We start from the raw sequence: 15,397 nt of genomic DNA, 5'->3' as shown, positions 1-15,397 counted from the left end.
TCTCTGTAAGCAAAGAGGGAGGACTGAGCAGGATGGCAGGCCCATTTTACAGATGGGGGCAGTGTGGACTGAGTCTCTCCCACCTCCTCAACAACACTGCGCTGACTGGTTTTATTTACATAACAAATGCAAACACAGATGATCCACCTGTGTTTAGTTCTGGGGACCGCTGTAGCTACAAAGATACTTGGAGTCTAAAGTTTTTGAGCTCTAAGAATATTGAAAACATTTATTATTTTTGTTTGTTTAGACTGAGTCTCGCTTTGTTGCCTAGCTGGTCTCAAAATCCTGGGTTCAAGTAATCCTCCCGCTTCAGCCTCCCACGTACCTAGGACTAAGATGTGGGTCACTCTACCTGATTTTATAATTTAAATCCTTTTAACATTGCCATCTGTGGGGAAATAATATCCCACTTACAGATGAAGAACAAGAGGCCAACCAGAAAGTAGATTGGACTTAAAATGCAAAAATAAAATCTAGGCCTTCTGCTTCTCCATTCCCACTACTTTGGGGTGCGGTTCTTCCATGTCTTCTGGCTTAGAAGTATACGATTGGCTAGTTTAACATTAATGGGTGTCAGGTTCATCTAAAGAGCATGACCTTAGTATGTAAATTATTCAGGAATGAGGTTGATGTGACTATTTATAGGTCATAAATCAGTTATAAACTCAGAAATTTGAGAACAGGTGCCTAAATAGGGAGGCAATTGTTATCTATTTAGGGCTTAATTTAAATATGCAGAGCTGGGCCTGATCATGAACACCTCCAATCTCAGGGGCTCAGGAAACTGAGGCAGGAGGATGGCAAGTTCAAAGCCAGACTCAGCAATTTAGCAAGGCCCTAAGCAATTTGGCAAGAACCTGTCTCAAAATAAAAAATAAAATGGGCATGGATGTGGCTCAGTGGTTAAGTGCCTCTCAGTTCAATTCATGGTACTTAAAAAACAAATAAGTAAATAAATAAGTAAACAAATATGAAGGGCTAAAACGAGGCATAATTTCATATCTGATACCCTTTTCTCTGGGTGCTGGGAGAAGCAGATAGAATAGGTGCGTTAATTATAGCAAGACATCAGAGCTGAGTCTAGGTAAGACAAAATAGATTTCCCTCTTGAGAAGGTTCCAAACAATTGGTAATGGTGGCCTGATGCACATACAGTATTGAGAAGGATTCTGAGGCCAAGGTCAGGCTCTGGGAAAACCACAGGCCATGGATTGCCATCCTGGCCTGGCTATTTCATACTCTTTACCCATCAGTTAGAGATGCTTCATGTACACGAGAACACCAGGTCTCATTTATTCACCATAATTGTCCTGCTAAATTTTATATGCTGAAATATCTCCTGCAACCAATCAAGGAAGAAGATACCGAATTGTCTCCTTTCAAAGACCCTTTGAGCAATAATAAGCCATTTACAAGATGGAGATAATGAAGAAGAAATAAGAGAAATCCAAAGGTCCAGCTGTGACAAATCAGGTCACTGACTGGATTTCAGGGAGCTTCTTGTTGCCATGTCCCAGAGGGGGAGCCTCCTCAGCCACGTGGGGGATCTGAGACAGGGTCTGCCTCTGTTGTTTTTTTTTTTCCCTTTCGCTGCATCTCTTTCTCTCAAACAGTATTCAAGTTGATTCAAGAGCACAACTACATCTTCTTTCAGTGTGAGGGGATGCCAGGCCGGAAGATACATATTTGAGGTCATTCATAAGCTGTTAGGTGCTGCAGTGGTTTGGTCCTGGAGAAAGCCCCAAAGGAGTCAACCTGCTTGAATGCACAGGCCTTTCAGGACTCTGGGCCCACGTCACACAAACAATCACTCAGACCTTCCTCTGGTCTCTGAGCAAATCAGGTCACGTCCTGTTTGGATGCCAGGCACACTCCTGTGGCTTTCTGTTCAGAGCTGTACTATCTTCACAGCTATTTGGTTCGTCACCCTGCCTGCCACCTCCACATAACCCTGCTTTCTGTAGCTTGACCACAGACCTACTCTGCCTGCTGGTCTGAGTCCTGGGGCCCTGGGACAGCACCCCTTAGCTATTCTGATTCAGCTCCACTGAAGAGGAAAGTTTCCTTTCTTTTTTCTAAAAGCATTCTTGAGGTCTCCAGACCTTCCTTCCTGTGGTCCTTGGGGGTATCATCCTAAATGGATAATGATTTACTTTTATGGGGAGCTTAAGTCCAAACTAGTCCAAACCTATGCAAGTATTCATTTAATTCTGACAACAATCCATTATTATCCCATTTAACAAATGAGAAGACTGAGGCACTTGAAGTAAATCATCCAAGATCATATACCAGTGATAGATTGTAATATGACTTTGGCAATCTGATTCCAATTTATCTTTTTTTTTTTTTAAGTTTTCAATTGACCTTTATTTTATTTATTTATAGGCAGTGCTGAGGATCGAATCTAGTGCCTTGCACATGCCAAGCAAGTGTGTTACTGCTGAGCCCCAGCCCCAGCCCCTCCAATTTATTGTTTATTATTTGCAATATCTCCATTTGATAAATAAAAATCACATTTGCATCTTAAAGACAGTTGCTATCTGATCTTGGAAAATCCTCACTATCTTCTTTCAAATTCATGATACTCCTTTTTTATCTCCCCTGAATAATATAAAATATATGTTTATTATGGAATTCTCTAACCTTCAAAAACACCCAGTGAGAACATAGGTATGTTTGTTCTGTGAAAATTGACCAAAATGTATAATCTGTGATTTGTGCACTTCTCTGTGTGAATGTTATTACTTCAATGAAAAGTTCACATAAAAATATTCCAGATCCCTTTACTTAGAAAACACTCCCTGTACCCCATTTGAGGATGTGATGAAATAGGTGAATTCTGCAACAGCACCTAGTCAGACTTAAATGTTCAGGACACAACAAACATTGTGCTAGCTGTGCAGAGGTTGTGAAAAACTTATTAGAACATTATTTCAATGAGAGGAAGAGAACCTTATATTATGGCAACAAACCTGTGCCCTAACCAATACAACTTGGAAGACAGAAGGTCACATTTAATGCTAACTTTCCCTGGGTTGGAATTGGGGAAACAACATTTATAAAAGGGTTTTGCTCCTATCAATGTGCTAATTAGTGCTTTAGGTTTCTCAGTGTCAATGTTCATGGACGACAATAATTGATATGTATTTGTGCAATGTAATACAATTTGCCAAAGGACTCAAATGACATTTATCAATGTCATTGACACACACACTACCCCACTTAACAGTTGTAAGAACTCTCTAAAGGTATACGATTATTTCTGCATTTTGCACATAAGGAAACCTAGGCTTATCCCATCTCATCATTTACCTAAGGTCAACATCAATGTTCCTAATTCCTCAAGAATGAGCCCTGCTCCTTTCTGTGAACAGCTCAGACCCCCTCAATCCAGTTGTTTAAGGATTTTTTGTTTTCCCCATCTTAGACCAAGTAATCAGGCCCAGAGAGATAAAATGATTAGTTAGACATTTGCAGAACCCAGATCCAGGCTCAGGTACTTGGACTCCAAATCTGGTGACGCCTAACACTAGATAACACCTTTGCTCAGGCCCGCAGTGTAATTTATTTATGTTGATACGAGATAAACTAAAGGTGGAAATAACGACATGATAAAATTCTTTCGACATCCCCAGTTTTGGAAGATTTCCCTGTGATACTTTTAAAGAGTTCAGCAGCTTTAAGGCACGCGTGTCTACAGCTCTGATTGTGACCATTTTAGTTTTTAGTGACAGGTTCAACTTAGGCCTCCTGATCTGCATCACTTTTGGAAAAGAAATCGGGGCTGTGCTTCTAGGACAGTAGAGTCACAGACACCCAAAAGCATATGTGAATCATCCATAGCATCTGATCTAGTTCAGAGGCTCTCAACTCCGTCACCCCAGCCCCAATCTAGGTGAGATTTTATCCTCCTCCCATCACTCGGTTCACACACACAGGAGGCATTTGGTGATATCTGGAGATATTTTGGGTTGTCAAACTGTGGGGAAGCTATCACTGGAGCTGGTGAGCATGGGCCAAAAGATGCTGAACATCCTACAGTGTCCCCGACAACAAAACAAAATAATTGCCTGGCCTAGAAGGTCAAGAGTGCCTGTGTTGAGGAGCCCTGGTCTAGTTAACGCTATTAGATGCACCTGAAAATCACTTAGGATAAAATTGACCTTGGAGTTATGGTGAAGTAATGAAATTGGAGGTATTCTTCAGAGAGTGGACTGCTTATCCACCAATATTTATTTATTTACAAGTTACACCTGGCTTTTTTCAGTTATGATTTTGTCTTATACAAAACAGTTAAAGTGAAGATTTTTTTTTTTTTTTTTAAAAAAGACCAGAAACCACTGAGACAGAGAAACTAGGGACTTACTGTCATAATTCTTTAAAAATCACATTGATATGCCTCCTCTACTTATTTAAGTGCTTTGTTGGTATGAGCCAGGTTTTCATTTATTCCAGCCCAATAAGAGTTAGAAAAAACGACCTGGTGAGTTCCAATAGTTACCTCCCTGCCTCAGCGAAGAAGTAGGACCCTCAGGTTTTCAGAGTCTTCTTTAGGCTGACCTTTTAAAAGAGAATGGATGACTTTTCAGCCTGGAGCAGAAAAAAGGATAGTGATCCTTTGAAAAGGGGAGGAAAGCCAGACTGGATGAGAAAACTGTCAATTAGTCCTTTGGTGGGTGGGCTATTACTTTCTTTGAAATACTGTCAAATTCCAATACATCAGAGATAATATGCACAAATATAAGTAAAAAAAATACTTAATATTGGGCTGGGGTTGTGGCTCAGTGGCAGAGTGCTTGCCCAGCACATATGAGGCACTGGGTTTGATCCTCAGCACCACATAAAAAATAAAAATAAATAAATTAAATAATGCAATAAAAAAAAGGGTTTAGTACTTAATATCTGAGAGTTCACTGTTAGTACAAAACTGTAAATGAGGAAATTAAGTGAAAACTTCTTTAATTGTTCTTTATTACTGTAAATAATGCCTGTTATATTTTTTATATATTTAGTGTGTATGTATGAGTGTGTGTGAAGTTAGCTGTTTTATCTTTTTTTTTTTTCCTGCAGGGCTGGGGTCAAACCCAAGACAATGTGCATACCAGGGAAGCGCTCCACCACTGAGTTATTCCCCAACCCTATCTTATCATTTTGAATAATAAATTTTATTATCACTAGAATCCCAATGTTAATTAAATATTTTCTATCAAAATGTTATTTAAATTCCTACCTCTTATCTTACAACAAAAATTAATAAATGTAAACCGGAATAAATGTTAAAAAAACCCAGAAACCATAAAAATGCAAGAAGAAAACTATAAGTACTTTTCTAATTTTGAAGTTTGATGACCTCTTGAAGCATAGAACAGAAGGCAGGAACATAGAGGAAAATGCTGATAGATTTAACTACTTTTATAAAAATTAAACTGTACATCTGATATCTAAAAACTTTCAAAATTTGAGTTTTATTTGGCTGAAAATGATTTTGATAGTAATTACATGGATTTTTTAGGGGGTGGTAGTAACTAGATAACAGGAGAGGTCTAACTTATTGTGCATCTGCTATCATTATGCCATTTTACTTATTTATTTTGCAGTGCCTGGGATGGAATCCTAGGCCTCACATATCCTAGGCAAGGGCTCTCTAACTGAGCTATATCACCAGACTGCCTATGCCACTCATTTCTAAAAGTTGCATGACTTACCTCAAAGGAGCTTTTGGTAGTAATCTTTCCGTTTCCAGCTTATTTCTGGGGTTTTCATTAAATATATGAATTATCTTTTCTTCCCTTTAGCACTTATGCCATTCAATCCTTACAACAATTCTGCAAGATATTATCTTTATTCTATGACAAACACCAAAGTTCAGAGAGCCTAAGTGTTTTGCCCAAAGCCACACAGCAGTATACACCCACAAAGTGACCTGAGTCAGATACAAAGATGGGCCTAAGACCCACTAAAATTTACCACAATTCCAACCTTACAACCTTTAATGAACTTGAGACCCTGAACCCTATATACTACAACTGTGAAGATATTGGGATGCCACCTGTTCAGCTTCTCCAAAGTTATATTAACTCAGAAAAATGAATCTGTGGACACAGGAAAAGATGTGTTATGTAGTTCTGTGTCCCAGATATTTTACATGAATTATTTCATTCAATCCTTTCCATGGCCCTTGAAACTCTTTTTTTTTTTTTAAATCAAACCCAGGCCTTGATCTTGTTAAATTAAGCACAGGCCCTACCACTGATCTGTTATCTCCCCCACCCACCCCAACAACTACATTGTACAAAATAGGAGAACACAGGCTCTGAGAAGTGAAGTAACTTGTCCACATTGCCTTAGTTGAAACAGAGATACTTTTTAGGTCTCAGAATCCATGACTGAATGATTCCACTCTGCTTCACCCTCCCAGAGTGGGGAAGACTATATAAATGGAAACATGACCTATCAAAGAATCACAAGCTACAGTATTCTTCTCCATAAAGTTTGGTAGTTATAGGAGTTTTAGACATTAAACAGTTGATATTTTAGTAAAGTGTAAATATTTGGAATAGGACTTTCCATGATATCGACACCTGATTGTTGTACCAAGAACTCTCTGGTAGGAGAAGTTCAATGGCTATTCAACTTTAGTCTTCTGTAGCAGGGATGGGCAAATGACGCCTATGAGTCCAATCCTGCCCGTTTTTGTAAGACCCCACAAGCAAAAATGCTTTTTTTTAACTTTTTTTTTTTTTTTTTTTTAATTGCTGGGGGTCTGCTCAGTGATAAGAGTGCTCATCCAGCACTGAAAAGCAAACAAACAAAACCCTATATTTTTAACGGTTGAAAAAAATCAAAGTAATATTTTATAACACATGAAAAGTACATAAGATTCAAATGTCAAGGCCCATAAGTAAGCAATTTTTATTAGAACACGGCCAGACACCTTAAAAAGTATTGTCTACAGAATCTTTAGTGTTATAAGGGCATGGAGTTGAGAAGTTGTGACACATGTTATAGTCTGCAAAGTCTAAGATATTTACTATTTACTTAAAAAAAAGTTTGCTGACTTGTTCTATAGCTAATACACATTCATGCACAATTTGAGTTTCTGGAAATTTTTTTTTCTGTGAAATTCTAAAAAAAGAAAAAAAGAATTATTTCAGAAAGGACACTAAAGCAGTCTTCCTCTGAAAAAATGTTGACAGCCTGAGATGCTCTGAAATGACACCTTGAGGTTATGGTTCCAGTGAGGGGGTGATCCAGTTTCAAAGGCCCTCTCCCTCACTCATTTTAAACAGTTACCTCAGGATGGTAAGGCTGGGTACCCAACCTGTCCTTCAGTTATTCATCTTGACTGCATTATGGGCTTAGTTTCACAACATTATGAGTTCATCCAGGCTTCCTGAATCATTTATAGGGATTTTCATTTCGCTCTCAAACTCTTATACACATTCTCTGCTGTGAATTTTTTTTAACATAAAGTCAGACTACCAAATAGCCCTCATATGTAAAATAAAATTCATACTTTTTAACTTTAAGAAATCAGATTTTTTTTTAAAAGAAATGCTTTCTCTTGAGAAGCTTAACTTAATTTTGTAGGTGGTAAAAGTAAGAAAATACCTTCATATCCAATGATCTCAAAGCACCTCTATAAAAATACATAACAAGGCAAAAAATATGTATTTATTTTTAAATACTATTTCTTAGAGGAAATATTATTTAATGGAAAAGATGTGACTAGTACAGATCAAGTCCAAGGCTATTTCTGGTTCTGCAAATGACTCACTTTGACTTTGGGAAAATCATCTCACCACTGTTGCTCTTTATCTGCAAAAACTGGACTTCATGCCTATGGGAGTTGCATGGCTAATCAATGCCTGGAAAATGCGTAGTGGCAGATGCTACAAAAGTGCTGAGCCTTAAAAACAAAACCACCCCCACCCCCCATTTGTATTCAGTTGAGGTTGGGGTTTATTGTTATTTAACATTCGAAGGCCAACACTATGTTAAGTCCAGCGTGCTGCACAGAACAGATAATATCACTGTCCAGATGGGATTTTTTTTTTTTTTAGATCTAGGATTTTTTACTTTTTTTCTTTGATTATGTGGGTTATTTTAGAATTCAGTAATACATCGGTACCAAAACATTGAGCTTTAAGTTGAAAACTATCGATTTAAAAATCTAAATAAACCTCTTCCTCCCAAAAAAAAAAAAAGCCCTCCCCCGCCCCGCCAAGAAATCTCTCAAAACAAGAATTCTTCTGATGTTTTTTCTCCTCCCTGCAGTTCTCCATGTTACAGTCCTTGGAGGTAGAATAGGCATAAAATACTTTCACTAATAAAATATGACAAACCGCCGGATTATACGTGGCCGATTCCCAGTGATTGCCCTGCTACACAAAGCAGAAAAGTAAATGCCATCATCCCCCTTAGAACAAAAGAACTTAGGAATAAAAAACATGGAGAGGGGGGAGAAAGCAGCAATAAATAAAGGTGAGCGAAGGACCCCGTCCCCCGCCCCTCCCCGTAGCGAGTGTAGGACTAAGTACGGCTAATAAAGTGGTTCAAGGGTAGTTATTTGGAAAGGGGGCGGGGTGGCGAAGGGAGGGAGCGGGCGAGCGGCGGCCGGGGATTGCATGTTGCATTCGACTTGAGATTGCATCTTTCTCCTGTTGCCTGGACCACGCTCCCCCATTGCAGTGCTTCCCCATTGCTTCTCCTCGCTCCTGCCCTCGCAGCTTGTTTTCCCCCCTTCAAACTGCTGTTGCACTGGAGGGAGTTGGGGCCGCTCCGGAGCCCCTTTGCAGCTCCCGCCGGCGGGAGGGGTAGTTGGGCTCGGGCCGCGGAGTTGGGGGGGCCGCAGCGGGCTCCGGCCTCGCCTCTGCTGCGGCTGCATGGGAGCCGAGCTGCAGCGCTGCACGGGCCCAGGATTGCGGCGGCCCCGGAGTTTGGCCGCCGCCGCTCCGTGCTCGGCCCCATCACCGCCGCCGCCGCCGCCGCCGCCGCTGCACTGGAGTTTGGCTGCTGCTGCCCTACTTCACTCTAGTTTAGTTTCACTCACTTTACATCCGGGTTTTTTCCCTAGGCAATGGGGGCCGCAGCACACCCCGTTCCTTAGGCAAAGTGAAATAAATTCGCCGCACCGACACGTCAAGTAGTCCGCCCGCCCGAACGCCGCCGCGGGCCCCCGCCGCCCCCCCCGCCGCCGCCCCGCGCCCCCGGGGGGACCCGCGCGTCCCGGGAGCCGCGGGAGGGGGCGCGGGGGCCCGGGCCGGCCGCCGTACAACTCCGCCCGGCGGCCCCCTCCCGCCCCGCCGTGCCCCTCTCCCCCGGCGCCTCCACTCCCCCCTCCCTCGTCCCCGCTTTCCTAGCCCAGTCCCTCTCGCCCGGCTCTCGGGAGCGGCGGGGGCGCGCACGGCGGCGGCGGCGGCGGGCCGGCGAGGCCGCGCGGCGGGCTCCCGCGCGGGCGAGTGTGTCTGGGCCTGGGCGGAGGGATCCCCGGGCTGAGGCGGCGGAGGTGCTGCGGCCCGGGGCCGGGTGGTGAATGGGCTGGTGGTGCTCGCTGCTGCTGCTGAGAGGAGGAGGAGGAGGATGAAGAGTTGGGCTTGTTTGTCTCCCACAGTTTCTCTCCTGCTGCTCTGATTCCCACCCCCCATTCCGGCCCGGGGCCTGTGTGTGTCTCTCCTGAAGGAGGAGGAGGCTCCAGTTCCTCCCCCCACCCCCTCCTCCCCACCCCCCCTTGCCTGGGGAAGAGGAGGAAAGAAACAGCCCAGAGAGAGAGAGTGAGTGAGTGAGAGAGAGAGAGAGAGGGAGAGAGAGGAGAGGAGGAGGAGGAGGAGGGAGAAGGGAACAACCTACCATCTTAACACACTAATATCTAAAAAGTGCGAGAGGCCCAGAGCAGCAGCAGAAGCAGCAGCAGCAGCTCCAGCTTCTTCCCTCCCTCCCCATGAAGAAGAGTTCCCTCCTCCTCCTCCTCCTGCTTCTCCTGCTCAGAGTTCCTGCCTCCAGCTGCCAGGGGGGACAGCCAGCCAGCAGCAGGAGGGTGCAGTATCCCAGCTTTTCCATTCTCTCTTCTCACTCTCTTTTTTTTCTTGAGTAGCTCTATTTCCCCTCCCTCCCCCTTCTCCTCTCCCCCTCTCCCTGTCGCCCTCTCTCCCTCTGTCTTGTCTCTGGTGTTTGTCTCTGGGAGGAACAGGGGCTGCCTGCTTGGAGTTTGTTGTGGGGGGAGGTAGGGGGAGGGGAGGGGTGTGTGGGAGGGAGGAGGGAAAGGGGGTGTTCTCGTCAGGACCCCTCAGTCAACTTGAGATTTGAGCAATAACTTCCCCTTCGGGGCGCCCCCCTGCGTGCCCTTCCTATTCCTCCCCCCCGAAAAAAAGACAATGGGAAAACCTCGTCTCCCCCTTCCTCCCCTCTGCCCTCCACCCCTCCCCAGGATAGATTGGAAGTAAGTTTATGAGCAGCCTCGGGAGCCTGGGCGCTGAGTGCAGGGCCGGAGCGGGTGACAGAGGCGGCGCGCCGGGGGTGGCGGGGAGGGGGCGTCACATTGTCCCGGCGGGGGGCCGGCCGGGGGGCCGCGGGCGGGGGCGGGGGGCGCGGAGCCTCGGCCGCCCCCTCCGGCTCCCCCTCGGCCCGGGGAGGGTCGCGTGGGCTCTTCCACCCCCCCCCCCCACCCCGGGATGCTATCGGGGGGAAGTTTTTATTATGGTTATTTATTTAATTTAATTTTTTTTTTTTTTTTGGAAAACCATCTTGTTTGATGACTGAGGGATTTGGTTTAAAAAAAAAAATAAGCTGCGGCTGCTGACGCCGCCGGGCCCGAGTGTGTGTGTGTGTGTGTGTGTGTGTGTGTGTTGGTGCATTTGTCTTGGGTGGCCGGAGCAGCGTTGGGGAAATTCCGCTTATTCTTCTTCTTCTGCAACTTGTTATTCCGGAGAGTCTGCCTGCACCCCTCACCCCGGGGCCGGCCCTCCCGCAGTCGCCCCCGGCGCCCGCGGCCGCGGGGCGCCCCGGGACCCCGCGCGGGCCGGGCCGGACAGGCCGCTCCGAGAGGGGCCGCGGCCGCCCCTCCCCCCCGTGCCCCCGCCGGGGGGAGGGGCGCGCGGAGTGGGACTCTTTCCGTTTGGTCCAGCCCCGTCGTGCACGCAGTTCCCAACACTTCTCGTCATCCTCTCCCTGCTCTTTATTCTGCTGAGCGGTGCTGCTAGGATTTATTTTTCTTTTTCTTTCTTTCTTTTTTTTTTTTTTTTTCCTCCTGACCACGTTCGCGATGGTGGGTAGCAGCAAGGTGGCCCTGGCAGGGGAGGGGTTGATCTCGAGATTGGGCACCGGGCGAGAATGTCTTCTTTCAACTTTGTCTGTGGCTTGCACCCCGGGAGGAGGCCACACGCCGGTTGTGGGGTGTAGATGTGCCGAGAGTGATTTCTAAGTAGTTGAGTTGTTGAGATGAGGGGACGACTGCTAATGGTAGGCAGGTTTTGTTTTCATTGGTGAATCCGGTGTCATCATATTCCGGTCATATGTTGAAATATTCTTTGTTTAGGTCTTGAAGTAGAGGATCTCACCCTGCACGTCCATTTGTGTTGTTTTTAAATGATGTCTCTGGGAGTATGGGTTTCCAGAATTTCAAATGTGAGTTAAGGTCCGGGCGTGTTTGGGCCTCCACACTGGCCTTGACAGTGAACTTTGTGGCTATGTTTCAGATTTCAGTGATTTGCCCCATAGCTGGGGTGCTAGTTGTGCATTTTTCTTAATGGTAGGTGTCAGGAATGTAGATATTTGAGCTAGGGAAGTTAGGAACATTTATATATTAATAATTGATAGCTGAATATTAGAATCAGATTAATTTAGGCTGATGAAAGTTTTTTTTTTTTTTTTTTTAAAGCAGTTGTGCACTCTAGGAAGGAACCTTTTGATAGGCAACTTTATAGGGGTTCTTTAGAGTGAGGAGCTGTATGCCTTTTAGAGGATACTATTCATCAACATCTGCAGCTATATTGAAGGCCTAGTAAGGGGTCTGAAATTGAGGCTTAAACATACTTCTCAGTGTTTATGTTATTTGTTTACATTTGGTATTCGTTTATGTTTGGGTAAAGGAAATAAATAGGTCAGCTTTTGTTTGGTTTTTGAAGGTTAGCCCACTCCCCTTTCTTCAAAGTTTCACAATTTACTTGGTTTACAGGCTTGTAGGAAACGATTACTACATTTTTACTGGAAATACTATTATTCATTTTAATTTCGGTAAGTGTCTTATTCTCTTCTTCAGTCTTTATTTGTGTATGGAATCTGGGGTGGGGGGCTTAACACAAGTTATTAGGGGCCATTTAAAATGTTTGAAGAATGCATTTGGAAATCTCAGAACATATCTTTTGATGGCAAAGGGGAAGTTTTTGTGTGCATTTAAACTCATACTTATTAAAAAATATTCTGTACCTGAGACTTCTGTAGATAAATAATTATAAGTGAAGAACATAACAATAGTGCAGAAAATTCTCAAAACACAAACATATGGTCAACTTGTTAAAAACTCCAAGTGCTTTTCTTTTGCTTTTGGTAACATTATAGTATTTGCAGCTGGACTGGCATTGCTTGGCTACCCATAATAAAGTCTTTGGTGTCAGTGCTTTTGATGGCATTTTAACTTAGTTTTTAGATAGTTTTGAAAGACTTTATTTTAAGGATGTTGCACTTTGGACTTGGGCAAGTCTTTATGGAACCGGTGATAAGACATCTACCTATGCCATATTTTATTAAGTATAAGTGATGGATGGGGCACCATTTCTTTTAGCTTTGAAGGGTCCATCTTTTTCCTTATTTAATTATCTGGAAGGAGTGGTCTCAGAAATACTCTTCTTCTGCTTACCTGAAGATCTCTAAATGATATCCAGCAGGAGGTGCTACAAGGAGATAAAGGAAATTTTTGAATTTTGAGGGTCTTAATACTTACTGCAGCTTTACTTAAGCTTCAGCTAAGCAACAGGATTAACACCTTAAAGTTCCAGAAAGATTTTGAGTAAGTCCATTAAAAAATGCTATTAATAAATTTCATTTGCTATTTGAAATTTTTGACCATGTTTTACCTGCTTATGATACTATGCAGAGTACATTTGTTGTTGTGGATAGCTTAAGAATGCTGGGGTTAGGTATAGAGTGCTGTTAGAATTTTTTTTTTTTTTTTTGAAGGGGAATGTCATGATGAATTACATTACATTCTTGTAATGATGAATGAGGGGTTAAACACATTTTTAAAACGTGCATTTATAATAAACAAAAATCATTGGTATGATGTGGGTTTTAAGCCTTGTGATCTTTTCTATAATAATATAAATAGGATGTAGAGTAGTTGAGATTTTTGGAAAGAAGGATCTGTGTAGAAAAAATTTTAGATTGTGTGTGTGTATGTTCTTGAATCTTTGGACAGTGATTCTACGATAGAGAGCCTCTTAGGCACCCAACTTTATAAATACATATGGTTGATGTATTTAAGTTGGTCTCCACAGGTTGAGATTCTTGAACTATAGTGAAGTTACATTTGTGGGTATAGATCATTGCTGACAATGGCTTAGTTAAAACTTAACAAAAACTGCATAAAGACCAAGTAACTACTTTAACAGTTTCATAGCATTTGCAGCATATGGTCCTTTGAAACTCTGTGTTAGTGAATTATCAGGGGCAATAATCATGCTACTGTGGTTGCTTGTAAAGTTTTATATCAAAGTTTTAAAAACTTGGAAATGTATAGAAAATATAGTGAACCTGCTTTGTGTTTTGTCTTTTTTATAGGCATACTATACTGCTTTCTTAGTATGATCAAATTAGGTAAGACATGTGAAAGTTCTTTGTAAATTTTAAGAAGCCATGCAGATAGTTGTTGGGATAGATAGCCAATTAATACATAAACAGAACTTATATCTTAAAATGCTAACTTTCTCCCTATCAGTTGGGAAATTAATGCATTAAAAGTGCACCCTGAACACTTCATGAATTTTTGTTTTTTAAATACTGCTGTGGTTACCAAAAATCTCTTTGTTATAGTTTTGAATCTTTGTTTAAAAAATGCTGCCCAGGCAGTTTACCATAATTCAAAAAAAGACCATTTTTCCTTTTTAAGATCTTAAGAAATGTATGTCCCCTATTACTGTTTTTCTTCCTTTCTTCATTGATGTAATAGTAGTTGATTTTTAGTGAGTATTTAAGTTCCTCATCTCTTCTTTAGATTGTTAATAACACACAAAGTAATAGATGTCATGGCTCAAGTTTTGATTGTTTTGATTGACTCTGGGAACTTTCTGAAAAATTCTTACTGACTTAAGCTTTCAACCTTGTTTTACAGTCAAAATATGTGTATCTGTATGCGTTAGTATTAGGTATATGTGTGTATCATTTTTGCTTTTCTATTTTAGAAGGATATACGGGGAAATGACTACTCATATCTAGAGGAGTGCACTGAAATATTTTTGTGTAAAAATAACCCAGAAGTTTAAACCTTGAGTTGTGGCTTTCTTCATAGACTTCTGCTCATAGTTTTGGAACAGAAAATTAAAAAACAAAACAAAACAAAAAAATTACCCAAACCAAAATATAGCTAATTGGGAATCCTTCTTTTCATGAATATATCAAAAGGTATAGTATCTTAAATTTTAGAAGTGACTATTTTTTGTGAGATAGTCCCAATTAGAAAATAAATATAGAAACATTCTTCTCTGAAGGGTCAGAAAAACATTTAACTATTTAAATAAAAATGAAACCTTAAGTGGGATATTAACTGTTATGCCACAGTGAATACTAAAATTTTTTGTTAAGAAATGCTGAAGTTGGGCTGGGGATGTGGCTCAAGTGGTAAAGCGCTCGCCTGGCATACAGGGGGGCTCGACATGCTGGGTTCAGTCCTCAGCACCACATAAAATAAAGATGTTGTGTCCACTGAAAACTGAAAAATAAATATTAAAAAATTCTCTCTCTCTCTTCTCTCTCTCCCTTAAAAAAAAAGAAATGCTGAAGTTATAGTTATATTAATGTGCTGTTAAATTTTGTATCCTTAGTATTTTATATAATGGATTAGAGTTTTAGGTCTCTGACCTTTGACAGACCTTTTATATCTGTATTGAGAACTGATTTCTTGAAACATGTTTGAATTTTCATATTATTTTGTGCTGGGAAATATTTGTGATTTTGACTTAAGAAATGTACATGACTTAAGAAATGTACAGGAACTCATGTACATGAGCTTTTTTTGTGTGTGTGTGTGTGTGTGTGTGGCGGGGGCGGGGGGGGGGCGGGTAGGCCTAAGTATTCATTAGGAGCATAGTAACACATTTTAATCACATTAGTTTACTAGGTGGATTTTTTTTCTGCTTTGGGATTTTTTTTTTTTTAAGTGGTAATAAGTTTTAATTGCTTTAAA

The 15,397-nt window shown here is 42.1% G+C and overlaps 1 protein-coding gene across 12 annotated transcripts in view; it reads left to right on the top strand.

Annotated features, from left to right (window-relative positions):
• The first annotated feature begins 9,547 nt into the window (after nucleotides 1-9,547).
• Phf21a (PHD finger protein 21A) overlaps nucleotides 9,548-15,397 on the top strand; it is a 190,221-nt gene continuing 184,371 nt past the window's right edge. For 4 of the 12 annotated variants that reach the window (XR_013155339.1, XM_076847094.2, XM_076847101.2 and 1 more), the window contains exon 1: nucleotides 9,549-10,039. The gene's annotated coding sequence lies outside the window, so the exon portion shown is untranslated. Of the gene's footprint in view, nucleotides 10,040-10,379; nucleotides 10,442-11,155; nucleotides 11,267-11,583; nucleotides 11,626-12,028; nucleotides 12,235-13,791; nucleotides 13,813-15,397 lie in introns of those variants that run through there. The other 8 variants (XM_076847100.2, XM_076847098.2, XM_076847097.2 and 5 more) reach the window with 7 other exon arrangements.

This window comes from Callospermophilus lateralis, chromosome 2 (genome assembly GCF_048772815.1).
Source record: "Callospermophilus lateralis isolate mCalLat2 chromosome 2, mCalLat2.hap1, whole genome shotgun sequence".
NCBI classification, from domain to species: domain Eukaryota; kingdom Metazoa; phylum Chordata; class Mammalia; order Rodentia; family Sciuridae; genus Callospermophilus; species Callospermophilus lateralis.
The sequence above is the reverse complement of the archived record's forward strand: the minus strand, read 5'-3'. Positions and strand labels throughout refer to the sequence as shown.